At 42.3% G+C, this 25,935-nt stretch overlaps 1 long non-coding RNA gene across 1 annotated transcript in view; it reads left to right on the top strand.

The window, feature by feature from the left end:
• LOC132367703 (uncharacterized) overlaps window positions 1-25,935 on the top strand; it is a 34,418-nt gene that overhangs the window by 122 nt on the left and 8,361 nt on the right. Inside the window, exons 2-3 of the long non-coding RNA XR_009503838.1 lie at window positions 3,945-4,090; window positions 23,411-23,579. This is a non-coding gene — a long non-coding RNA (uncharacterized LOC132367703). The remainder of the gene's footprint in view (window positions 1-3,944; window positions 4,091-23,410; window positions 23,580-25,935) is intronic.

Here is a 25,935-nt window from a genome sequence, read left to right as displayed (position 1 = left end):
GTTATTTGTGCCCTTGTCCGTGTAAGGAGACTCCCCAGAATGTGGATTCACGCCCCCATAGAGCTCGATTCCCTTGAGGGGTTTACCCCAGGGTTATTGGCACCACTGGGGAGCCGGCTGCATGAAGGGTTCAGTGATTGCGGGGCCTACAGTGGGGGGGAAATAGTGTGTGTGAGCTATTAAACAGGTGCCGTTCTAGGCTGCGCGTTCTGAAGAGTACAAAAGCTAGAGGGACGTTCTTGCGAGTTGAAAACCCTCATCTGATTCCAAAGGTGTAGCTCAGGTGATTGGAAAATGAGTGAAGATCGAAGGAACACACTCATGGTTTCACTAGTGTCTTCCTTCTTATCATAAAAACATCAATCAACACTTATGTCCAAACTGCATTCTTTTGTCAGTGATGGGAGCAACTTTGCTGAATGTGGTAATAAACATGTATTTGTAGTCTGATGTCAAATCATGATTGATTTGCAAGCATAGATGGGGTCTGTACATATTTAATTGGTTGGTGGGAATCTGATATGTAGTCAAAGGTGTGGGTTGGTTTTGTCTGTGGATGTTTGTGTCTGAAGGGAGGTCATGCCTGTGTTTTTGTGAGAGTGTGTAAGAGTGAGTGTTGTACTTGGAGGGTGTTGAGATGTGACGCAGGCATACTCAAGGAGTTGGTGGTTAGGTGTTTGTAATTAGGTGTTTGGGGAATATGTTTACATGTGTTTTTATCACCCATGAATTTGGGGATTTATGTGTGTCTAATGGTGGATTTGGAAGGATTATCTGCATATGCATAAGGGTAATGTCAGGAAAAGTAGTGGTGTATATTACTTTGGGTGTCCAGTCTGTTTATTTTGTATATTTGGGGAATGTAGGATGATCATTTGTGTATTCAGGGCACGTTGTATGGTTATGGGATGTTTGTGTGGGTGCATTTTCAGGAGCTGTCTATGTATATTTGGATGTGTAGAGGGCAAGTCTGTGACTATTTTCTGGGACTGGTGGATGTTGTATATGTAGGTATGTTGTGTTTGTATGATTCTGTATTCTGCAAGATGGCAGAGTTAATTCTGTGTGAGAGGTTGGGAATGTGGGGTTATGTATATGCCAGTAGTGTGGTACTGTATGTGTATTTGGAACAAAGGGCATATAGGGTGATATTATTGCATATTTGTAGTGTTCTGGGTAACTGTGGTTCTATTTGGGACTTGTGGAGAGTTATGTGTTAAATGAGTTTGTGTGTGTATTCAAGGGGCATGGCCACTTGGAGGAATATTTGCTGAGGCTGTGCATTTGTAATTTTCAGTAGGAGCCTCTTAAGCATATGTATTTTGGGAAGTGAGTATATGTATATCTGATAAAGAGGTGGGGTTCTATGTTTCTACAGGGAAGTTGGACAATTGCATTTCTATGTATTAGAAATATGTGATATGGGTATTTGTTAGTACTTGCATATGTGTGAGCTGGCTCCTAATAGCTAGGGATAATTTGATATACGGAAGTTGTTTCATAAATGGTTTGCTGGAGACACTTCCATGTATCTTACTTGTGTATTCTAATCTGTGTGTGTGTCCATCATCAGGTTCATGCATTATCAAAGTTTGTTCATAAGGTATGGAGTTGTTAGGAGTATTCAAAGTGTATTTCTTTGGAGAATGCTAGGGTGTTTATACATGTGTTTGGTAGGAGTAAGAGGTGGTCTGTCTATATATTCGGGGTGAGGGTAGAAATATATATATATAAACACCCCCACACACATATACAGTTTATATGTTGGGGTAGTGGTGGGAAGCTTGTATTCTGGAGAGGTAGCATAATGTATAGTGTTTGGGAGGGGATCTGTATGTTCAGGGCTTGGGAATATTTGCATGTGTGTGTCCATAGGTGTGTGAGAATTGTGTATGTATATTAGTAAGACTGCAGAGGTTGTCGGTGTTTTTCTGTTTTGAGTGTGTCTGAGCATTTGGGGTGTATAGTCATGAGTAGTTTGTGGGTGTGTGTATTTGTGATTTGTGAGTATATCAGGAGGCTTAGAGTCCTCTATATGTCTATTTCCAAATGTAATGCCTGAAGAATTTAGTGGTGTTGCTTGTATGTGTGTTCTCAGTATTAGTGAGGTGGACTTATATGTACAGTTGACCCTTGAACAACACACATTTGAACCACACGGGTCCACTTCTAGTGGATTTTTTTTCCAGTAAATACTACAGGACTAATACATGATCCATGGATGCAGAACCACTGCATGGAGGGTTGGCGCCCTAACCCCCAAGCTGTTCAAGGGTCAGCTGTATTTGATAAGAATAGGTTATTTGTGGCTGTGTGTGTTTTTGAGTTCCTGGGGCTTCTGGGGTATGTATTCTGGGGGATGTGAGAGTTTAGTTTGTGTGTTTGGAAACCAGTAGACGGTGTAGGTTATGTGTGTATGCAGGAATCCTGGAGTATATGTATTTTAGGGCTGTGGGACTGCATATGGGTCTTTTTTGGGTTGCACATGAGACAGTTGTGTACTTGGTGAGCCTGTGTGTTTAGGTACTCAGTGTGTACATCTGGATGGCATATTGGTTGCACATGTTTGTTTTCAGGCCCATGTTGTGTGTGTATATATAGTTGTGAGAGTGGAATGTGAATATTCAGGGTGAGTAAGGTTTCGTCTGTAAAAATTTAGGTAGTAAGAGGTGGTCTGTTTGTGTATTTATTCAGGGTGAGGGTAGAAATGTACGTGTGTGTTCAGGATATATATATATATATATGTATATGTACAAACACATATGTATATGTGGTATCCTGTTGGTTATATATCTGTGGTGGGGGTTGAGGGTTCTACTTGGGGTGTAAGTGGATTGTGTGCACAAATTCATAGGAAAAGGTATGGGATGTGCTGGAACTTGTTCATACTATCTTGGGATAGTCAATGGTGCATATCTCTTCCCAGCTCTGTGTTCAGTGATGGCAAGTGGGTAGCTTGCAACTGGTCATGCTGGGAATATTTATACCACGTAGATAGCATAGGTGAAGTCTTTCCCACCTTTCTTGGAGAGTTTTTTAGCACTTACCAGCACACCACTGTTGTGCGTGTTTGGATGTATGTATGTATGAAGCAAGAATATTTGGGCATCAGTGGGTACGTATGGGACACCCATGTGAATTGTGAGTGGGGCATCTGGGGCTATGGGCCCCTGTATATGTGCATTGACCCTGGTAATCGTGAATCATTGCATTGCTTCTATCAGGTTGGTCTGTTCTTTAGGGCCAAAGAATCCCCATAAATGTTGTTGATTCCCAGTAGAAATCATGCAGATGGATACAGGGGTGTCTGTACCTTAGGCAGGTGGACACTCCTTCAGCATTTGGGTGGTCCTAGCATCTGGGTCCCTAGAAGGGGGGGCCTGGTGGACAGATGGTCATGCAGAGCAGAACCTTCACAGGTGTGTTGTTGGCGTGACAGGCAGCAGTCAGAAAATCACGGGGCTTCCTGGATAGGAGGTCAGATGACCAAGGGCTCTCCCAGGAAAATACCCTGAGAATCAGTTGGACAGCTACAGGCGTTACTGGCTCTTCTGGGGCACAGCTGACGTGCAAGAACACCCTCCACATGGGGTCCAGAGCCACGTGTCCCTGAGCCCGACTGCCCCAGGGTGGTGGGAACTGTTGCGTTTCAGGTTGGTCAACTGTATCACTAGGTCTCAACCAACCTGTCTCCGTGGAAACCTAAGTCCTCAGGGATAGGCAGGACCTCTAGGGAGCAGTGAGCTGACAAGGACAGAGGTGAGGAGGCTTTGTCCCTGAGGGAGAGTTGGGGACTGAGACCTGGAGAGCCTGGGGAGTCCCACTCTGAGGAGATATGACTCTGATGTTCCCAAACCCTTTAGACATGTTCTCTGTTCTTTTCTGAAGGCTCATGATGCTTCCAGCAGTGGGAAGCTTATCTCAGTTTCATGTTTCTCTGATAGGATGAACTGACCCTTTTATTCACTATTCCACATCGAGCTGCAAACCCATCAGATGGAACCATGTGATCATTGTGGCCACCAGCTGACCCCACAGCCACCTTGTGCCTCCCTTGGACCCACCCAGGAATTTCTGAGCCTTCTTTATGGTGAGTCTTGTGGCCTTTTCTCCCTCATTGTGAATCCTCCTGCCAATAAAACATGCTGTGAATGTTAACAAAAGGAAACCTCAACTAGAATTGGAGTCTGGAAGGCCCGTAGAGGGAGCTCTCATGCCGTGTCACTCATCATCAATTACCCCAACAGGAAGAGGTCATTTACTGACCCCAAACAGGAAGTGCAACCACTTTACTACCCCAGCTGGAGGAGGGAAGACTTCCTTCCTGGCCAGCAACAAGAAATAGAAAATAGAAAGAGCTAATAGAAAATTCCACAGTTCAGCCAATGAGAAGCCATTGTCACCTGAAGTTTCACTTTCCTCCAGTGAACTTTCATTTTTTCCCTTGATGATGACTTTCTTTCCTTGTCCCACCCTCTTTACTTTAAAAGCCTTCTGGGACTTCCCTGGTGGTCCAGGGGCTAAGACTCTGCTCCTCCAATGCACGGGGCATGGGTTCGATCCCTGGTCAGGGAACTAAGATTTCCACATGCCATGTGGCGTGGCCAAAAAACAAAAAGCCTTCCATGTTGTGTAACCCGTTGGAGTATCTCCCTTTTTATCAGATGAGATGCTGCCTGATTCATGAATCGTTTAATAAAGCAAATTTATTCAAAATTCAAAGTAAATCTTCAAATTTACTCAGTTAAATTTTGTTTTTTAATACATCAGTGGCATTCAGAGGTGGCCACTAACAGTTTAATATGTATCCCTCCGGAAATGTTCTGTATAAAAATATGTATGTGCACTTTTCTAAAATCCACTCTTATGATTCCTCCTGCTAACAGGATGATTTTATGATTAATTGCTTATCTTTTTAAAAAGAAAAAGATAAATATATTGGTGGCAGTGATGGGATCTGAAGCAAATTTCTGATAACATTTGGGACAAGGAGAAACAGGTGTGGTGCCCACAACTCCTTTGAGTTCACTGTCTTTCTTGCCATTCCTGAAGGTTGTTGGTAAGCTCCTCTTGGTTTGAGCTCCATTCTCTTTGATTGAGTTTGTGCTCGCAGTCTAACTGGCTTTCCTTTACAGGACAGGTCAGTTTGGCTGGTAGAGGATTCTCCCTGAGGCCAAACCCCTAGCCTTTCAGAGGGAAATTCCCAGGACACAGTAACATCTCTTGGTTATTGCCAGTATATTTTTGAGTGGTAAAGCCTAGCCCCTAATTTTGTTCCCTGGATTCCACATTGGGCACTGCTGGCAGTGTAGTCTGCACTTCCCCATCTGTTTGGCATCAGCCCTCAGTTTCCATGCTTGGAACTGTTGGTGGCGGCTATAGTTCTCCATTTTGTTAGGCATCAGTTTGCAGTCCCCATTCCTTGGGATTTGCTGGTTGGATCTTTTTCCTCAGTCCAGGGATCCCTGGGAATTGGTGGTGGTGCATACCAGGCCTTCTTTTGGCCAGGACATAGTAACATCTCTTTGTTACTGCTGATATATTAAGGCGCAGTTCTTTTGTGTGTTCTTTTGGGTTGACAAAGGCTAGCTAAGGAAATGAGATCCTTTATCACCAAAGAGTTGAGAATGCCAGCTTCTGGCACACCTGCTTATTTTATATTTGAGAACTATGGTCCTGGAGGCTGTAGATATTTAGAAAGATGGCAAAATTATACTAATATTGATCTAGAATTACAGTGGTCATCGTGGGGAATGTTCCAGTTAGACAAGATTGTTCATTTAAGGAAAACACTAGAGAGCAAGGGTTCCCAAATTGGACAGGGAGAATGAGATGCCTGCTTTAATTGGTATGTAAAAGTTTACAGAAGGTTTCAAGATTCCAAAATAGCTTCGTTTAGAGACTTAGAACAAAAAGCTAATGAAAAATTAAAGAGAAAAAAGGTACCTGAAACAAAAGACCATAGGACAGATGTGACTGCAGAATTAACTCCTACTGTCCCCCCCTTTCCTTTTTCACCTGAGTACTCTTGTTTTACTCATTTTCTGTCTGAAATACTTTTCTATTCCCAAGAGAATATTTAACAATTGCCATTTAAAGTAAAACTAGCTGAGGTTGCAGGTGAGCCCCCTCAGGTGTCCTTTACCCCTTGGTCAAAGACTGAACTGAGAGCTATAGTCAAAGAATTCTCTAAACCTAGGGAGGAACCCCCAACATTTTTTGAAGAATTTAGAGTCACTGTCACGGCCTATGTCCCCAAACTGCTAGATCTTTATCCGCTTGTACACATGTTGGTAGGACTGGGGGAAGCCCCAGAATGGACGCGGGAAGCAAAATGACATAATCCCTAGGATGATATTCAAGATCCTCAACCTAAAAAGGCTTGCAGAATAACAACTAACCTTTTATAAGCTATTCCTAAAATCTTCCCTGCTCACACTTGGTCTATTATTAATTGGCCTAATAATGATTGGCCTGTTATTCACTCATACAAACAAAAGAGGGGTGAATCTGTGGAAGACTTTCGAGCCAGTTTGTAGGGTCTCTTTTTACAGCATTTGGGGTTGCAAGCAATAAAAAGGCCACTCAGCCTACTTTAACTGCCCTCTTTGTAAATGGATTATCTTCTGAGATTAGTGGATTGATAAAAGGGCAGAAAATAGGCTGGGAGGCTGTAGGCCTGACTGAACTCCTGACTATAGCTGAGCAATTTGAAAGGACCTTGGAGCAAGATCACAAACAGAAATCCACCAAGCTCATAGCCTTACAGTTACAACAGCTCTAAGGCAAGAGACACAAAATAACACCTAGGCCTCCCCCATTACAACCTCCTAGGGGTCCATGATCAATTCGATGACCCAAAGTTAATGTTTCATTTGTAATCAGTGAGGACACTGGACAAAAAGGTGTCCTCAAAGGTGCTATGCAAACTCTTCACAAATGCTCTCATATCTGTCTCAAAGGGAGGGCCCCCCCATGACCCTCTCCCCTAGTTGGCAGAACTCCAGAGGTTCTCTGGTAAACTATTACCAGCAATTACCTTAAACAGCCCAGAGGAAAATAGAATGAAAATTGATGAAAAACTGCCAAATTTTAGTTGATACTGGAGCTATGCTTTCTACTTTAAACCCCACTCTCATATTTTACTTTGAAATCTACATTAAACCCTAACCCTAACTGTAAACATAATTACCTAACCCTTTAACACCCTATCCCTAGCCCTAACCAGAGCTGTGCTTTCTACTCTAAATCCCACCCTCAAAGAACAACAGGTCCCTCTGAGTCAAGAGGATGTTTCCATAGTGGGAGTACCTAATAAAGTTCAGAGAGAATTTTTATCTCAACCAAGATTCCTTTTTGCTATGCAATATAGCCCCAGTTAATCTATTCGGTAGAAATCTCTTTTCTAACTTAAAAGGGTCAGTACATTTTGCCTCCAGTGGAGATCTCACCTTAAAGTTTCCTGATCAACCTGAACCTGATTATTTATGTTCCTTACAATCTGTCCTGGACATAAAAGAGGAAGTTCAGCACAAGTTCTCTAATTTGGTGGAGATGCCTGCAAATTTGGGGGCTACTTCTGACAGTGTTAACATCAGAAGAATAAAAAAATGCAAACCTATAAAGATTCAGATAGGTGTAGCTAAACCTCTCCCTAGGTTTCCTCAACAACTATTAAAGTCTGCGGTCATACAAGGTCTCACACCTATTGTAGAAGACTTAATTTCCCGGGAGATAGTCATTCCTGTACTCGTCCCTGCAGCATGCCAATCTTGTCTGGTTGGAAACCTGGCAGGATGGCGATTTGTCCAGGACTTGGGAGCTGTTAATAAAAATAGTTATTCCCTGTTTTCCTGTTGTTCCAAACCTAGTCACCCTTCTGTCACAAGTTTCAACTGACTTGGAATGGTTTACTGTTGGAGACCTTTGTTCACCTTTCTTCAGCATCCCGGAGACCCAACAGCCAATATCTATATGCCTTTACTTGGAACAATCAACAATATACCTGCACTTTTATGCCTCAAGGGTTCACTGGGACCCCTTCTTTTTTCTCCCAAGTACTTCACCAAGATTTAAGTACCCTCTAGTTCCCTGAGAAATCAACCTTTTTACCATATGGAGATAACCTCCTGCTGTACTCAGCTACTGTAAAGATTCCATAAGGCATGCATAAAAGATTCCATTTATTTCCTGCAACAGTTAGCTGAGAAAGAACACAAAGGAAAAATTACAATTATCTCTAGATACTGTTCATTACCTAGGACATAATCTAAGCACTGAAGGAATTCAGCTATCTCCAGAGAGAATTAGGCTGATACAGGAACTTCCTAGACTCACAACTAAGTGCTAGCATTGTGGATTTCTAGGTTTAGCTGGTTATTGCAAGCTCTGGGTTCCAAATTTTTCTCTGTTACCTCTTCCACTCTATGAACTTATTAAAGATTTAGTCCCTGAATCCTTTGCTTGGGAAGATAAACATAAGCAGGCTTTTATAAGGCTAAAACAAGCACTGCAAGAGCTGCCTGCCTTAGGGTTACCCAAATGATCTGGTTCAGGTTGATCCGGAAACTTTAAGGTGAGATCTCCACTGGAGGCAAAATATATTAGCCCTTTTAAGTTAGCAAAGAGATCTCTACCTAATAGATTAACTTTAGGTTATGCAGAACCTTTTACTTGATTTGTGCATGAATGGCATAATCAGGCCCCGCGGAACTATGTGAGCATGGTAGTAAACATAGGCCTTTTGCCTATTATAGCATGCAACTTGAGTCAGTTGCTTATGCCTATCTCAGTTGTCTTAAGGTTATAGCCACAACTGCAAATTTAGTGGAAGCCTTGGCAGATTTGACTCTAGAAAATGAAGTTTATTTGCAAACTCCACACATTGTCCACAGTCTTCTTAACTCTGAATTGACAACGTTTCACTGCAAGTGTCACTAGATTCACTTCCTGTGAAATCCTGCTTTCACCACCTAATCTTTATCTTAAACTTTACAACGTTCTCAATCCTGCTACACTACTACCTCTGTCTCACAAAGGTGAGGACCATGACTGCAAGGTAACAGTGTCCCATGGGAATTCCCTGGTAGTCCATTGCTTAGGACTCCGAGCTTCCACTGCAGGGAGCGTGGGTTCGATCTCTGGTCGAGGAACTAAGATCCCACAAGCCACGTGGTCCAGCCCAAAACAAAAACAAACACAAAACACAAAAACAAAACAAACAAACAGAAAACAATGTCCCATTTTGTGACACCGTGTCCTGAGTAAAGATGTTACCAAGTCCAAGCTTGCTGTGCTTGCCGCACGACAGGCCAATAAGTCGGAGATGAGGTGTTGAGGCAAGGAATATGACTTTATTCGGAAAGCCAGCAGGCCGAGAAGATGGCGGACTAAAGTCTCAAAATAACCAGCTTATCGGGGTTTGGATGCCAGTTTCTTTTATAGCACAGAGATGGGGAGGAGATGAGGAGGTAAAGTAAAAGGGCCATAAGTTTTGCGAATATCCCCTGGAATGGCCAGCCTCAGGGAGGGGATGTGTTAATTTCTTCTTAATTGCAGCCATCCACAGGTGGACAGAGTCCGTATGTTTCCCTGAACAAAGGCACTTTGGTTTAACATTCAGGCAGAGGAAGAGGGTTCCCCGAGGCAGGCCATTATGTACAGACAGTATCCTTTTAGTGAACAAAAGCAGCGGAAGGCAAAGGTTAAAGTCAAAGAAACAGATCCAACGTGTAGTCAGATTTGGCTCCTCCCTGTTCCAATTCCCTACTGTCAATGTCCATTCCACAGTCTTGTGGAAAAAGGGGTGACGGCCCTTCTAATTGCTTCGTCAGATGGAACTTTCCGGGAGTGTCCACCATCGGTGCCAGTGTTGCAAACGTTGTTTGTTTGGTTTTTTTTGTTCCTCTCTGGAAAGTGTCTACACCTGTAGCCTTAAAAAAATATTCTCAGCCTAAAAGTTGAGAGTTATGATCTATTTGACGGGAATTTTGAGAGCTTCAAGCCTGGGAAGCAGCATCTCAAGTTAAGGAATTTAGCAGTTTTCTATGTATGGGAAGATGCAAGAGTCTGGGCTCACTGAAATCATTCATTTGATATGTACCTCAGCTACCCGGGGCCTGTATCCTATATTCTCATATCCTGAGTTTCGTCAGGGCTCACCGGCTCACGTTGGAGGGCTGCAATCGCTAATGACTGATGTGTCAGGCAATATTCCATTTCTCAGATCCTCTCCTCTTGGTCAGGATTTTGACCAATATTTGGGAGACACTTCAGGATCAAATTTTGTCCCACGGTGCTGGGAGGCTCATCCCAGGTCAGGGGAGAATTCTTGATATGCCACTCCAGGTGCTAGTTTTTGGACTAGGCCCTATTGATAATTAAAGATCCTCTGGATCCTCTATCTAATTATGACCCAGGAGACATTTTCCCTTGTTGCTTCCTCCCATACCTAGAATCACACTATTACAATTATTTTATGTTATAAATGTGATCTATTTCCTCAAGATGTTTAGCCATAGAAGATATTGTTGGAGGCCTGGTTACATACTGGGTACTGTAAGAGACACCAATCTTATAAAATAGACAGGATATAAGTAATGCAGCTAGTAACGTTAACAAAGACACAGTGCAGTAGGGAGACACAAAGAGCAAACAATCTGGAAACAAAGAACAATGATCAGTATAACTACTTGTAATCCAATTGCAATAGCGAGCGACCAGAGGTACCATAACTGAGTTAGTGAGCCATCCGCTGTTTCAGTGTACCAGCAGTGCATACTTAGACATGCACGGCTTAACCTTTGAGACAAGCATACGCTACTGGCAGGATCAACCAGGTAGAGAGAAAAAGATAAATGTTTCAATTCTGCTTACAAGGGTATAATTTAACAAATTACTGTAAGTCATAATTAGTTTAAGGGGAGACTTTTGCTTACACCTGGAAAACACAGATTTAAAACAGTCATTTTTCAGATAGAAACCATACAAATTATAACCATAGTCACCAGTTTACCCAGTCATGTGCAACTAATCGTTTTTGTTAACAGCTTTATGAAGCCATCAGGTTTCCCATTAGAATTCTTCAAGATCTTACCCAGTTCACCTTTATGGTCTGAAAACCAGAAACTTGTATTTATCCGAAGGTCCCTTCTATAAATCTTCTTGAAGAGGAAGCATTTTTGCAAAGGCATCAGAGTTAAACCATAACTGTGTACAATGACGAAAGACTTAAGAAGGCACTTTTTTTGGGGGGTGGGTGGGTGTAATTCAGATTTTATTGCTTATTATGTCATTCCATACAACTTTAGGTAAACACGTTGAGAAAATATACTGGGAGTATTAAACAGATGATGGCAATATTGATGAAAATGTTCAAGTGTTTTACATAAGGTAGTTAAGAGGCACCGCTGCCACCATCATCCCCCCCCCCCGAAATTTGTACATTTCGTGTAAAAAGAGTAAAAATAGTTCATTGGCATTTAACTAGCATTATTCCTTGTAATCTATGAACCACTATATGCCTGAATAATTTCAGAATCTTCAGAGCAAAACAAAGCATTTTCTTCCACTAGCAGACATAGCAGTTTCAGTTTCTTTAAAAAACAAGCAAACAAATCAGCACAACAAAATCTATACACTCAACCCCAAAACAAAAAAGTTGGCATATTCCAGTGGTCCGGAATTTTGACGTTTCTATCGCATTAATTCAAGAAATAAAATGTGATTCAGCATTTTAAAATGAGACAAGCTTCTTCACCATAGTTATACTTACTTTATAATAGAAACGATTTAACTGAAGCCAATGTTAACCCAGCAAAAACCATGGCTATAACTCAAACTGCTCTTTTGATAAAGAAACTTCTTTAAAAGTTAACTATTCTTTAAAAACTCAGACCCGAGCTGCACAGATGTAATTGAGGAACCAACAACTGACTCTTCCAGAAACCACAGCAGGAGTTCTAAGTGTTTTTGAAGCTGGGGAGTATATACAGAATCACTGTAAACGGCACATACACATCAGTAACTTCCTGCTAAAACAGCATTTGAAAGACTTCTATGTCTATTTTTACAAAGATGAGTGGGCTGAGACATACATTTGGCTACTTGAAAAGAAACAAAGAGAAGGGACGTTTAAATCTGATTACGATGCAGTTGACAAAGTAACGTGGTTACTGCGGTGACATGCAACACTTTCCGATAATAAAGAGAATTCTGACTGGTAACATTTTACCAGGACATACCAAATTTTAGGAACTCCATATAATCTGTAGAATACCTGTATCATTTGGCATACAATGTAACCTAAGAAGATTTATTGCTTATTTGACAACACTTCCCGTGTAATTCAACATACCAAGTCAACCGAATTAGTTAATATCTCTCTTTGGGATGTTTCAGGGGCCCTTTGAAGCACCCCAAAGTTAGCTAGAGCTCAAAGGAACTTCATTATAATTTGATTTGGGAAGTTTTGTCCGAAAAATAAGAAAAGGGTTTAAAACAGTCAGGATCACATGTCAGTGTGAAACAATAGTTATTCAGTTAGCCAAAGTAACAATAAAAGATTTCAAAGGCAAGTACAGAACAGATCTCTTAAAAGGTAGAAAAACTTAAAATCTGGCATCAAAAGCAGTCCAAAATCTTAAAAAACCTTGTCTTCTTAACAGAGAGAAAAGCGAAATTCAAGTTTTGCACCAGCTTACTTTTAAAATTTATTGACTCAATTAAACTTATTTTAAACTTAGTCAATCCTGACCACGTACAGAACTCTTTTTTTCAGGGTCCACTTTCCATAAACCTTCTGTCACTTATTTTAGCACAATTCTGACTTTCAAGTGGTCAAATATCTGGAGAGACTAATTTTAGATAGACCTTCCTAAAAGATAAGTATTTTAAAAAGTTCACCTAAAGCTCTTATTTCATTTGCATTTTCTTTCCTTAAAAGTTTCTTCACATCAGGTTATTTCCTTGCTGACAAATTTGCAATAGATATAACAAGATTTTATTTAGCTTATATTAAACCTAGGCACAATAAAAGTATTATACTTAATGTTGATGACTCTAACAGCATGTCTATATTAATTAGATCAACAAACGACCGTTAGTACCAGGTCTTAATTAATACTGACTATTTCCCAGTTCACATGAACCTGAAGCTCATTTAGCTCAATTTCTCTTGTATTTAGAATAGTTTGGTTTGTAAGTGCTCACTTTTCTTTAAGCCAATTAAATAGAGCTCATCCACAAATCAACCTCAGCAATGTTATCCAAAGACAAAGACACATACAAGGACACAAACATACAGAGACGTCATAGTTGTCCAAATTCCATAGTTGTCCAAAATTTCCAAATTTCAGCAGGGAGTCAGGTACAGCCATGTGAAACCCCTCAGTTTACAAAAAGAGGTTGGATTCAAATTAGGTTTCTGACAGATGGAAAAAATCAAACTCACTTGTCTAGATGGCTGAATTTTTACAGAAAAGACACTTAGGTTTTTTATTTATCCTTGATAAGTCAATTTCTAAATTACTTTACCCTCTTTTAAAAAGATGCATTTTAAAAAGATGGCAGAGATGAGGGTTCTGGAGAAGACCAGAAAGGACGTTTGCATCTCAAAGATACAGGCAAGTTTTTCCTAGGATGACTTTGTTTCCCCTTTGTTTAATATTTCCAAGCCTCTTAAGATAAACAGGGAGGGTTTGGGGAGTGGTATCTATTGGAGAGTCAATCAACTCGTTCCCCACTGTCAAAGTTCCCTGGGGCTCCTGTGGGGAAATTAGAATGGGGCGCCTCAAGTCCAAGGGCGTCGCCTGGCCTCTTATAGGTTGTCAGCACAAGGGAAATTGCCCTGCTGTGGAAGTGGCTCCCGGTCCAAATTGGGTGGCCTGTGGAGTCTTAGATGGTGATACTAAATCCGGCTCCTGTGCTCTGGGGGTTAACACAGAAACTTCTATTTGATCCCCGTGGGTAGGGGAAACAGGAGGTGGTGAATATGATGGCGGCATGGGGGGAGGGTGGGCAGTTGGAACAACTGCCGGTGCAGCTTGCTGTTTTGCAAAACACTTGTAACTGCGAGATCCTATAAAAGTTGAGTGAGCCATTCAGGGGCTACCGCCCTTCTGATCCTGTATTTTGGGTCCGCACCCTATTACAATAGTATATCATGTGTTTCTTAGTCATAGGCTCAGGGCTATGTTTCACCCATTTATCTAATATAGGCCCCAAAGGGCTCTCCTTCAGGGTAGATGGAGTATTTCCCATTGTGTACACCAAAACGCAAAAGACGCAAGCAAACTCTGGCATCAGTGCACACCAAACCAAGACCAAAACCAACGAACCAGTTCCCAAATCGGTTCTGAGGGGGTGTAGTGGTGTAGAGAGCAGCCGTCTGGTCCAGAAGTCCACAGGCAGCTAGGAGGAGCTGTGTTAGTCCAAAGGCTCCGGGACACATAGTCCATTCTCAGCCCAGAAGGAGCAGCCAGGGGGAACCAGTGGGAGGGCTTGACTAACTGACCTTTGTGCCTGCTATAAAGCTTATTGTTTAGCTCTTCGCCAGTAAAATATGGAGGGTTTGTACGTGGCTGCATAAATGGGTCTACGAATGATGGACAAGTGTGGTATTTGTTGCCTCCGGAGTGTGAAGAGACCTAAGTAAGACGAGTTGGGCTTGCTATAGTGTGTTGGGGGGCTGAATAGTTAACAGCTGAGGTTTAGCTGCAAGAGGAATTTCCTGGCTTTTAGAGGATCAGTTAATGCCCAGAAATGTAATAGTTGTGGAGAACCCTTGAATTTTCTGTGGGGCAGTAGCCCACCTGGATGTTATAGATGGGTCACCAACCAAGTTAGGGCCTTGTGCACCAATCTCCTGAGGGGCTCTGGATTAGAACATCAGTATAGTGCCAGACGGTGCAAGGGGACACCAGGTCTTGCCAGCAAAGACTGTGGGCAATAGCTGGGCTGTTAAGATAGCCAGTAGGCAGACAGGTTAAAACACACTGGGTGCCTTCTGCAGTGAAAGTAGACTGCAGCTGGGACTCCTCAATAACTGGTACTGAATAGAACATAATAGCTAGATTGTCACAGCAAAGTAATTCCCTGGAGCCCTTTGGATATCCTTAATTAACTGGACAGTGTTGGAAATGGGAGCCTTAATAGTGGGGATCAGCATTGATATTTCCGTAGTTGCTTATAAGGCGCCACTCATTAATAGCAGGCTTTAATAGCAGCCAAATGGGGGAATTGAAAAGGAGAAATGGTGTGTTTAATGACTTCTTCTTGTCCTAAATTTTGAATTTTGGGCTGCAATCCCACAGCCCCCTGTCATACATGTTATTGGGGGATATTTGCTGTCTTAGGTGGCAGTCTTATGGGCTCCCAATATTCAGCTTCCACCAGGAAGACCAGGGATTTGGGTTTGTTCCAAATGGCGTTGCGGTACATCAAGGCATCCGTAGCTGTAACGGGAAAGGGTAGGGCCAAAGGGGCTACCACCACTACAAGATTTTTAATAAAGATTGTTTCAGTAGTGACAGTCAATGGGAGCTGAATGCTTTCCACTCCCCTGACTATTATGCGTTGTAATCTAACGTGTGGCCCTTGCTTATAATTGGAGGGTTTCCCAGGAAGCACTGTAATTTGAGCTCCAGTTGTCAATGAGAGCCATAAGAAAAGTTGTTTATGTGTGTCCCAAGGATAATTAGAGAAGTATATGGGCAGTTGTCCCAGAGGAGGGCCACGCTCCAGGGATCTGCCAGGTCCCTAAGGCAGAGGCCTTGGCAGAGGTCAGGGTACAGGATTCGGAGAGGTGACAGCTGCCCATCACTCCAGTCTGCTGAAGAGTCTGTAACGCCTGAAGAAAAATTTCTACCTTGTGCTTGGGCTGTCCCAAGGTTACGTCATTAGGGACCCCGATCTCCAGAGCTGCCAATACAGGGAGGTCTGTTAGTCATCCCATGAAGGATGGAGCTGTGTGAAGCACCACCCCTTGGTGGAGACCAGTAAGGGTCCCAGAAGTCCCTCTATCCCTTAAGGGTCCTCTGTTGGGTTCCTGGCCGATGGGGCAGCGGGGCCCATGTGCCTTTACTGGCAAGTGAGATTTGGGGCTTCAGAAAAATTATCTTTCTCATATCTAGCTACAACATGGATGCAGTCCAATGCCTGTTGTACTGTATCTGACGTTTCTTTGAATTGTAACAGCATGGCTTTATAATTAGGGGGAACACAGTTCTCCCCCTTCCCTTGGAGAAATGTTTTCTAGAAAAATTTGCATTTCTATCATGGTATAGTTACATGTCTCTGTTTCTTGTTCATGCTGGTCATCCGATGTTTTGGTGCAGTGGATGGTGACAGGGAATACCTGGGAGGGAGTTTTCCTCTTTCCTGACTCATATGCTGCCACTTCCCGTTTAGGGTGTCCCAGTCAGCCTCGGTGGGGTCAAGGGATGATTTGCAACAGCAGCAAGAATTGCAGCAACATAGGAGGCACTTACCTCAGCGGCATTTGCCCTCTCGGGGTGCCATGATGCCCCCGGTAGAGCTGCCTCTGTCATGGGTTAGGGCTGTGTGGGGAACTCATGGATGTATGTTTGGGGTATAGGACGGTTTGGGGTAATAGTAAAGCTGTGTAGAGACTGTGTATGTGTGATCTGGGGAGAGATGAGGGGCCTGAGTGCCTTTATGAGTGTGCGGTTGGTGTAGCATGGTGCGGCTGGGTGGTGGGGCTGGTTCTGGGTGTTTTGAGGCTCTGTGTGCAGGCATTTGAGAAGAGGTAAGGGTATGCATTTTAATGTTTTGTGTGTTGGATCTGTGTGTATTCAGAGTATAGGGGTTATACATATGCTCATCCTGTAGGGTAAGAGTTTAGGGAGTGTATTTTTGGTGTGGAGGAATTTGCAGAGACTGGGGTTGTCAGTGTAAATTGGGGTTGCTAGCTGTGTGTGTATAATCAGGGGATGTGACAGAGGCTGTTTATAGTATCTCAAGAGGGAGATGGGTGTATGTTTGTATTGGGGGTGTGAGTTCATCATGTGTTCTGGGGGGAGTATTTAGGAGAAGGTTGGAAACATTGTGTCTCTCTGATGGTATTTTGTGTTTGTCTCAGCTTCTGAGGCATTGTACATACGTGGATGTTCACAGCTGTGGGGGGACTGTATGTGTTATATTTGGATTTTGGGGGTTGTGTCTTATATTAAGAAGTATGTGAGTTTGGTTTGAATGTATTTGGCTATTGATGAAGGGTTTGTGTGTTTGCACTGGGGGGTTATATGGGGTTGGGTGGATTTTTGTGAGATATGAGGATTTAGGTGTTTGATTATCAGGGGCCGTTGGGGGTGTGTTTTTGTATTCAAGACTGTGGCTGTGATTTTATTGGGGTTTGTAGTGCATGTATACTGGAGCAGGAGGGTTCTGGGCACACAGGCATCTGCTTATAGGTAGGGAGTTTGTGTGTTTGAGGATGTTTGGAGCTCTGTGGGGCTGTGTGATGGTGGTACAGGTGACTGTGGGCAGGTGGAGTGTGTGTTGGGCTGGAAGGGAAACTCGAGGGCATGTTGGTGACTGTGAGGCGCCCATGTGAACTCCCACGTGGACTGACCTTTGTTCCTTCTGATCTTCTATGGCTTGTACCCATCCTGATCTTCTGTGGCAGCTACTCCCCTGGAATGGTCAGCAATACTCTGCTCATTCTTAGCCAGATGAGTCAGGAAATGTCACTTCCTCTGGCAGCTGGATGTGTCTCTTGCAAGTGAGTGGTCCTGGAGTCCAGGGTGCAGGACTGGTGGACAGATGCAGAGTGAGGCTGATTCCCATTCCCCCATGAGCCCTCTCCTCAGTGAGGTGGCCAGGAGGTCAGGGCTGTATCTCCAGAGGGTCAGACATGACCAGTCCTCTCTAGAATGTGCTGGAGGGGCCAACTCATTGAATGGACCCGGCCAAGAGATAAACAGACCCCGAGGACAATTCCTAAGGGAGAAATCTATACCTACCCATCTTCCACTTTCTCCTTTGGATGGCCTCTACCACAAGGTAAAAGCTAAGCCCCCTCATACGGCCCTTCTTGGCCTGGTCTTACTGACCGGCCAGTCTCTCCCCACATCCTGGCTCACTCTGGGCCCTCTGGTGATACCAGCATGAGACCCCCTGCATGTCAGTTCTCACCTCCTTGCCTTGGCCCATGCTGCCCTTGCTGTTTGTCCTGCTCTTCCTCCCCCAAGGCCATGAGTCACCTTCTCCAGGTGGGAAGGATCCACTGAAAATGCAAATTTGGGTAATTACTGCATCACCTGAGTCTCTAGCACGTGCCAGGCACTATGACGCTTGCCAAATCCATAAAAACCCCACAAAGCGGATGTGCTATTAGTTGCACTTTGCAGGTGATGAAGCTGAGGTTCAGAGGTGAGCAACCGTGACCAAGTACCCTGTATGTACCAGAATATCAATCAGACTGGTCAACGTATCCAATAAAGCCAAACATTAGTCTGATCAGGACGCCTAGATGCCAGGCTGTAAAGGCGCAAAATATGTCCCAGCAAGAGAAGGAGCAGTGCCAAGTACCCCAGCAAAGAAGCAGAGTTCATATCCTGCTTTCTTAATCAAAATAGCTGCAGATCAACCCACAGTTTCCTAGTCTGTTAATAGGAGGAAAATACCAATGTGCATTGTCCTATAAAACTACCTTAAAATAATATGTATGATCCCGAGTGCTTTGGTAATGACCCCAAATCATCATCATGAAGTTGGGATACTTCTTAAAACACTGCAAGTCTTACACACTGGCATATAGAATCTGTCAAGTCAGTTCTTTGGGTAATGATGGTAGATAGAAGTGGCCCAGAAGGACAGAAGACAGAAAATAGAGCAGAAACTATTTGTCCAGAGGTGACAATGGGTCATAGCCAAGGTTCAAGCATTACTAGGGAGGTGGTGAAAATAGTAATGGGCATAGAGTGTAATAAGTCAAGGATATCTAATGTAGTTTCCAATGAAAGTTTGTGAAAGACATATAACTAAAAAGATAATAGGCTGGGAGGTGAAATAGTACAAAACATTTGATATATTTTTTACAAGGATAAAAGAAGATAGAAATGAACATTAAAGAAGTAGGTCAAATAGAAAAACTGTAAGATAGTAATAACCTCACAATATGATGAGGCAACTTAGATTTATTTTGTTTAAATAAATTGGTAGCCTATATTTAGAGTAGTTTTAAGTTTAAAGAGAATTTGAGCAGAGTATAGAGTTCTCATACACCCCCTCACATCTATTCCCCAAACCAAAGTTTCCCCTATTATTAACGTCTTGCATTAGTGTGGGGCATTTTTTACAAGTGATGAGCCAAAGTTCATACATTCCTATTAACTAATATCCATAGTTTACATTACAGTTTACTCTGTTGCATATCCTATGGGTTTTGATGAATGTATGACAAGCATTGACCATTACAGTATCATACAGAATAGTTTAAGTGCCCTACCTTTTCCAGGATGTCATATAGCTGAAATCATACAGTATGTATCCATTTCAGTTTGGCCTCTTTCATTTAGCAATATGTGTTTAGGGTTCCTCCATGTCTCTTCCATTTAGTACTCTTATAGCTCAAGCTGCCATAACATAATACTATAGGCTTGGTGACTTTAACAACTCACAGTTCTAGAGGCTTGGAAGTCTAAGATCACGGTGCTGGCCAATTCAGTGCCTGGTGAGGGCTGTCTTCCTGGTTTGCAGACAACTGTCTTTTCACTGTGTCCTCACGTGGTGGAGAGAGACAGAAAAAACTCTCTGGTCTCCTCTTATAGGGGCACTAATAGAGCCTAATCCTCATGACATCATTTAATCTAATTACCTGCCAAAGGCCTCATCTCCAAATACCATCACTTTGTTAGAGCTTGAATATATGAATTTTGGGGGGACAGAATTCAGTTGATAGCCTCATTCTTCTAACAGTATAAAATATGACGAATAAAGAAAGCTCATCATTAAATTATCTCTTTTCTAGAGTTTCTGTCCCCATGTAGTTATCAACTCCTGGGTAAGATAGCCTAGGAAAGCAAAATTTTAAAAAACACATGAACAAGTTTTTTTGAATCTCAAAATGATTTGAAGGCAAGAAACAGTGTTTGAGAGAAAATTGGGGAACCTTACTTGCATAAGAAAAGGTGATATTCCTGTTCGGAGTTGAATGCCATTTTGGAGCCAGTCAAGCCAGGCTGAGGAAGCACATTCTAAGCAGAAGCAATAAAATTGTGTGCAAAGAGCCAGGCTTGTTCTAGAAATTAAACAAGCCCCACTGTGAATGTGGAAGAGTGAATGAAGGGATGAGAAGCAGGATAGGTGAATGGAAACTAGGTTACAGAGGCCTATGAGTACAGATGGGCATATGCATGTAAGAACACTACTCATGGCAGGGAAAGAACCACCTGGATGTATCAGAAGGAACAAGTTCTTAACACTCACAAAGGGAAAAAAAAAAAAGAAAGCCTGGTCTTCCCAGCTAGAATGGAAAACTGTTTAATACATGAGTATTCAGAATAGTTTTCAATCCTGAAATGTGGGGTAAAACTTAACATGGTCTAAACATTACTTGGGTTCCACCTAAAAAGCTTAAAAGCAAGACTCAGAGGATAAAATTATTTTTAAGTAATTTAACTGCATCCCAAAACAAAGTTCAAGAATATGTACAGAAACACTAAAATATTTAGCACCAGAAAAGGAAAATCTACAGTGACTGTCATCCAATAAAAAAATTACCAGGTATATCAAGAAGCAGGAATATAGAACCACAATGAAGGGAAAAAACAACCTAATTAAAACTGACCCAGAAATAGAAAAATTAAAGCATTAGTAGACAACAAAACTAAAGTAGATATTATAATTATATTTCATATTTTCAAGAAGCTACAGGAGGGATTAGACATGTAAAGGAAGGTATTTTTAAAAAAGCAAATCAAAATTTTAGAGATTAAAACTAAAATAGCTGAGATTAAAAGTACATTGGGTAGAATTGACAGTAGATTAGACATTGCAGAAAAGAATTAGTTAACTGAACAAAAAGCAATATACATTATTCAAAATAAACACACAAAGAAAAGAAAAAAAACTTTAAAAAGATATGAATATCAAGAGAATGGGAAGTCAAGTCATAGATGGGGAGAAAAAATTTGTAAAAGACAAATCAGATAAAGGATTGGTATGAAGATATACAAAGAACACTTACTGCTTACCACTAAAAAAAGAGGACAACCTAATTAAAAGTGGACAAAAAATCTAAACTGACACCTCAGTAAAGAAGATATAAAATATCAAATAGGCATATGAAAAGATGCTCAACACCTTATGTGTTTGGAGAACTGCAAATTAAAACAACAATGAGAAACCACTATGCAGCTATGAAGAGGACAAAAATTCAGAACACTGACAACACCAAATGCTGGTGAGGAAGCAGAGCAATAGGAACTCTCATGATTGCTGTAGGGAATGCAAAATGGTACAGACTCTTTGGAAGACAGTTTGGCAGTTTAATAAAAGAGTAAATATACATTTACCGTAAAATGCAGCAATCAAGCTCTTTGGTATATACCCCAAAGAGCTGAAAATTTACGTCCATACAAAAGCTTGCACACATGAATGATTGTGGCAGCTTTGTCCATAATTGCCAAAAATTAGAGGCAACCAAGGTGCCCTTCCATAGATGGATGGATTAAAAACAAACAAACAAACAAAAACCTGTTCCACATTCATACAATGGAATATTATTCGGCAATAAAAGGAAATAAACTACCCATGAAAAGACATGGAGGAATTTAAATGCATATTACTAGGTGAAATAAACCAATCTGAAAGGGCTACGTACTGTATAATTCTTAACTATATGATATTTTAGAAGGCAAAGCTATGGAGACCGTAAAAAGATCAGTGGTTGTTGGGGGTTTGGGAGGAGGAAGGGAAGAGTAGGTTGAATAGGTGGAACACAGGGGATTCTTAGGTCAGTAAAAGTATTCTGTGTGATATTACAATGGTGGATACATGTTGTATTAGTCAGAATTCTCCAAAGAAGCAGAACCTATAGAATACATGCATGTGTTTGTAACAGGGAATTAGCTCTTATGATAATGGAAGCTGAGAAATCCCACAGTCTGCCATCTGTAAGCTGGAGACCCCAGAAAGCTAGTGATATAATTCAATCCTAGTCCAATGGCCTGAGAACCAGGGGAGGTGGTGATATAAATTCCAGTCTGAGGTCAGGAGAAGATGAACTATCTCACCTCACACCATGAGGCAGGAAAAAGGGGCAAATTCTTCCTTCCCCCAGCTCTTGTTCTATTCAAGCCCACAACAGACTGGATGATGTCCACCCACACTGGGGGGGGGGGCAATCAACTTTACTGAGTCCACCAATTTCAATGCTAATTTCACCTGGAAATTCCCTCACAAAATATACCCAGAAATAATTTTTAATCTGGGTCCCCCATAGCCAGTTAAGTTGACACATGAAACTAATCATCACAAGTCGACCCTGTGTCAACATGACACCCATATGCATCTCCTCAAATCTTACTTAATCCCCAAATAAGACAATAACAAGGTCTTAATTCCACTTAATATGATACAACAATTCTGAGTCCAATCAAAATACACTAACCCTATCCCCAGAAGAGGAGGTAAATCATTGTGATATAACTTAAAGTACTATAATGTAAAATTAAGAGTACTTACATATTATGATATAAAATCAATACAACTCATGTTACATAATAAGGGAATATGAGAGAGAAAAAACAAATACACACTTAACACAAATATATTCATAGCAAAAAAAAATGGTGTACTCATGACTATTACAGTCCTGGTTTCTGTAAGTGGTCAGTTATAGCTGGTCTTTGTAACTACTTTCTTCTACCCATTCTGTATTCTTTCTATCTTCAGCAAGCACCTCAGCAGATCGTGGTTCTTCCCTGGTGGGTGACCAAATCCTTCCTTCTTGAATAGTCTGGGTCATTAGTAGCCCTGCCTAGACTGGGTTGTTGTAGTTTTCCACTGCTTAATCAAAGAACATGGTAATACTAAGGGATGCCTTAAGCGATCTACTATATCCAGATACACTTTTCCTTACTTCCGTGTGGAAGAGTAGTCCGCAAGTAGTATCCTTGTATCAACAAACACTTTCCTTTCCTTCTTTGTCTGTTGATTCAGAGGCATGAGGAGCCCAAGGTAGCTGGGTGTTAGTCTTAACTCCCAGTTCTTTGGAATCTTTGCTGTGTCTCCTGGTAGAAGCATTTTCCCCTTTGGAACTCAGACCAGCAGAGCATAAGGTCACAGGAACAAAAAGCAAAAATTTGATAGTGGGTCACTAGGGATAATACTGAAGAGTTGAAAATAACTCTTCTCATTTTTGTCCCTTAAAATTCCTGGACCCGAGAATCCTGGCTATGGAAGAAAGAGGACCATATATTGGACTCCAATTCAGAGCATATACAACCCTCTGGAGAACCTTGCCCTGGGACAAGCAGAGGTATTGTCACATAGCCAGCCCTGTAACTGAGTCTTCAGAAGGCCATTCCACCATTCTATCCAGCCTGCTGCTTCAGGTAAGACTAGTGAATTCCAAGGGCCCATTGCCTCACTTCATCTGCTGTGAAATGTATTCCTTGATCTTGAGCAATGCTTGCAGAATCCCATGACAATGATAAGTCATTCTGTAAGATCATGGATGGTAGTTACGCAGAAGTGACGTATGCAGGAAAGGCAAATCTGTACCCAGAGCAAATGTCTATTCCAATAAGAACAAAATACTGCCCCTTGCACAATGAAAGCTGTCCAGTGTCATCAGTCTGCCACTGACTAGCTGGCTGATCACCCGGGGAATAACACCATATTGAGGGCCCACTGTTGGTCTCTGCTGCTGGTTGATTCTTTTTGATTGGGAATTCAGTAGTGGCTGTAGCCAGGTCAGCCTTGATGAGTGGAAGTCGATATTGCTGAGCCCGTGCGTAACCTGCGTCCCTGTCACCATGGCCACTTTGTTGATGAGCCCGTTGGGCAATGACAGGGGTGGCTGGGGAAAGAGGCTGACTGGTCTGCACAGAACAGGTCATCCTATCTACTTGAGAATTAAAATCCTCCTCTGCTGAGATCACCCTTTGATGATGAGCATTCACATGAGACACAAATATCTTCATGCTTTTCAACTATTCAGAGAAATCTGTTCACATACCTCTTCCCCAATTTTCTTTATGACCAACTTTCCAGTCATGCTTTTTTCAATTCCTGACCACCCAGCGTGTCTGACCATTTCTCCTTCCAAGTGTTTCTCCCTCAGCCAGGTGCATGGCCTCAAGTTCTGCCCACTGGGAGGATTTCTCTTCACCACTGTCCTTCAGAGATGTCTCAGAGAGGGGCTGAGGGCAGTAGCTATCCACTTTTGGGTAGTGCCTGCATATTGTGCAGAACCATTTGTAAACCAGGCCTGCCTGAGTCTCCCTCCGTCAATTAATAGTAGGGAAGTCCCCTTGACGTCATAGGTGCAGGCTGGGAGAGAAAAGGTAGTGTAGCCGAAGTGAGGACTGTGGGCCTTTGAGCTCCTTCTTCATGGAACTTACTTGTGCCTTCAAGACCTGCTCTGGCCTGATCACATATATGCCACATCCATTTGACGATGGAGTGCTGCTGTGCATGGCCTCTGTTATGGCTTGGTGGTTAAGATACCACTTAGTTCATGCTGGGCAGCTCAGGTCACATGGTGACTTGATGGCCCAAGGTTAAAAGTGTTCAGTCTCTACAAAGTTCAGTAGCAGACCTCTTGTTTCTCAAAAGGAGACTAGTTACCAAAATGATGGAAGGGCCTTGCTCCACAGTTCTTAAGGCCTGTGCTTTGATTCACCTATGCGGGCCTTCAAGAGGCTCCAGACAGCATCCTTATTTGCCACAGACACGTCAACACCGTTGTGTCTTCTGGATCTTATGGCCCAAGTGGCAAAGCAGCTTGCACTGCAGCCTGGACCTGTTACACAGCCTTCTCTTGTTCTGGGTTCCAGCCTAAACTAGCAGCTTTTGGAGTCACTTCATTAAAAAGTCTGGAGTAGCACATCCAGATGAGGAATATCTTGCCTCCAAAACCCAAAGAAATCACTAAGAGCTGTGCCTGTGCTTTGGTTGTAGGAGGTGTCAGAGACGACAACTTATCCTTCACCTTAGAAGGGATATCTTGACATGGCTCATACCACTGGGCCCCTAGAAATCTCACTGATGTAGGAGGCCATGGCATTTTGTCTTATCTATTTTCTGTCCTCTGACACATAAATACCTTACCAACAAATCTAGAGTAGTTGCTACTGCTCGTTCACTAGATCCAACCAGCATAGTGTCAGCAGTGTAATAGACCAGTGTGATATCTTATGGAAGGGAGAGTCAGGTGTATTTTCTAGCAAACTAAATAATGGCATCAGGCTGGAAAGTTGATATACTCATGAGGTAGGACAGTGAAGGTGTATTACTGGCCTTGCCAGCTGAAAGCAATCTGCTTCTGGTGGGCCTAATGGACAGGGATGGATAAAAAGGCATTTTCCAGACCAAATCCATATACTTACATACCATTTACCAGGGTGAGTGTTAACTTTCTCAAGCAATGAAACCACATCTGCAACAACAGCTACAATTGGAGTCACCACCTGGTTAAGATTATGATAATCTACTGTCATTCTCAAGATCCATCTCTCTTCTGCACAGGCCAGATAGGATGTTGTAGGAATCACCACCCCTGCCTCCTTCAAGTCCTTGATGCTGGCCGTAAACTCTGCAGTCCCTCCATGAATGTGGTATTAAATTTTATGTATTGTTTTCCTAGGTAGAGGCAGTTCTCCTGGCTTTTACTTCGTCTTTCCCATCATAATAACCCTCCCTCCACAGGTCAGGGAACAAATGTGGAGAATCTGCCAGCTGCTAAAT

The sequence above is a fragment of the Balaenoptera ricei genome, chromosome 6, assembly GCF_028023285.1.
Source record: "Balaenoptera ricei isolate mBalRic1 chromosome 6, mBalRic1.hap2, whole genome shotgun sequence".
Taxonomy (NCBI): Eukaryota; Metazoa; Chordata; class Mammalia; order Artiodactyla; family Balaenopteridae; genus Balaenoptera; species Balaenoptera ricei.
Note: the sequence above shows the minus strand (reverse complement) of the source record. Positions and strands in the feature narration are given on the sequence as shown.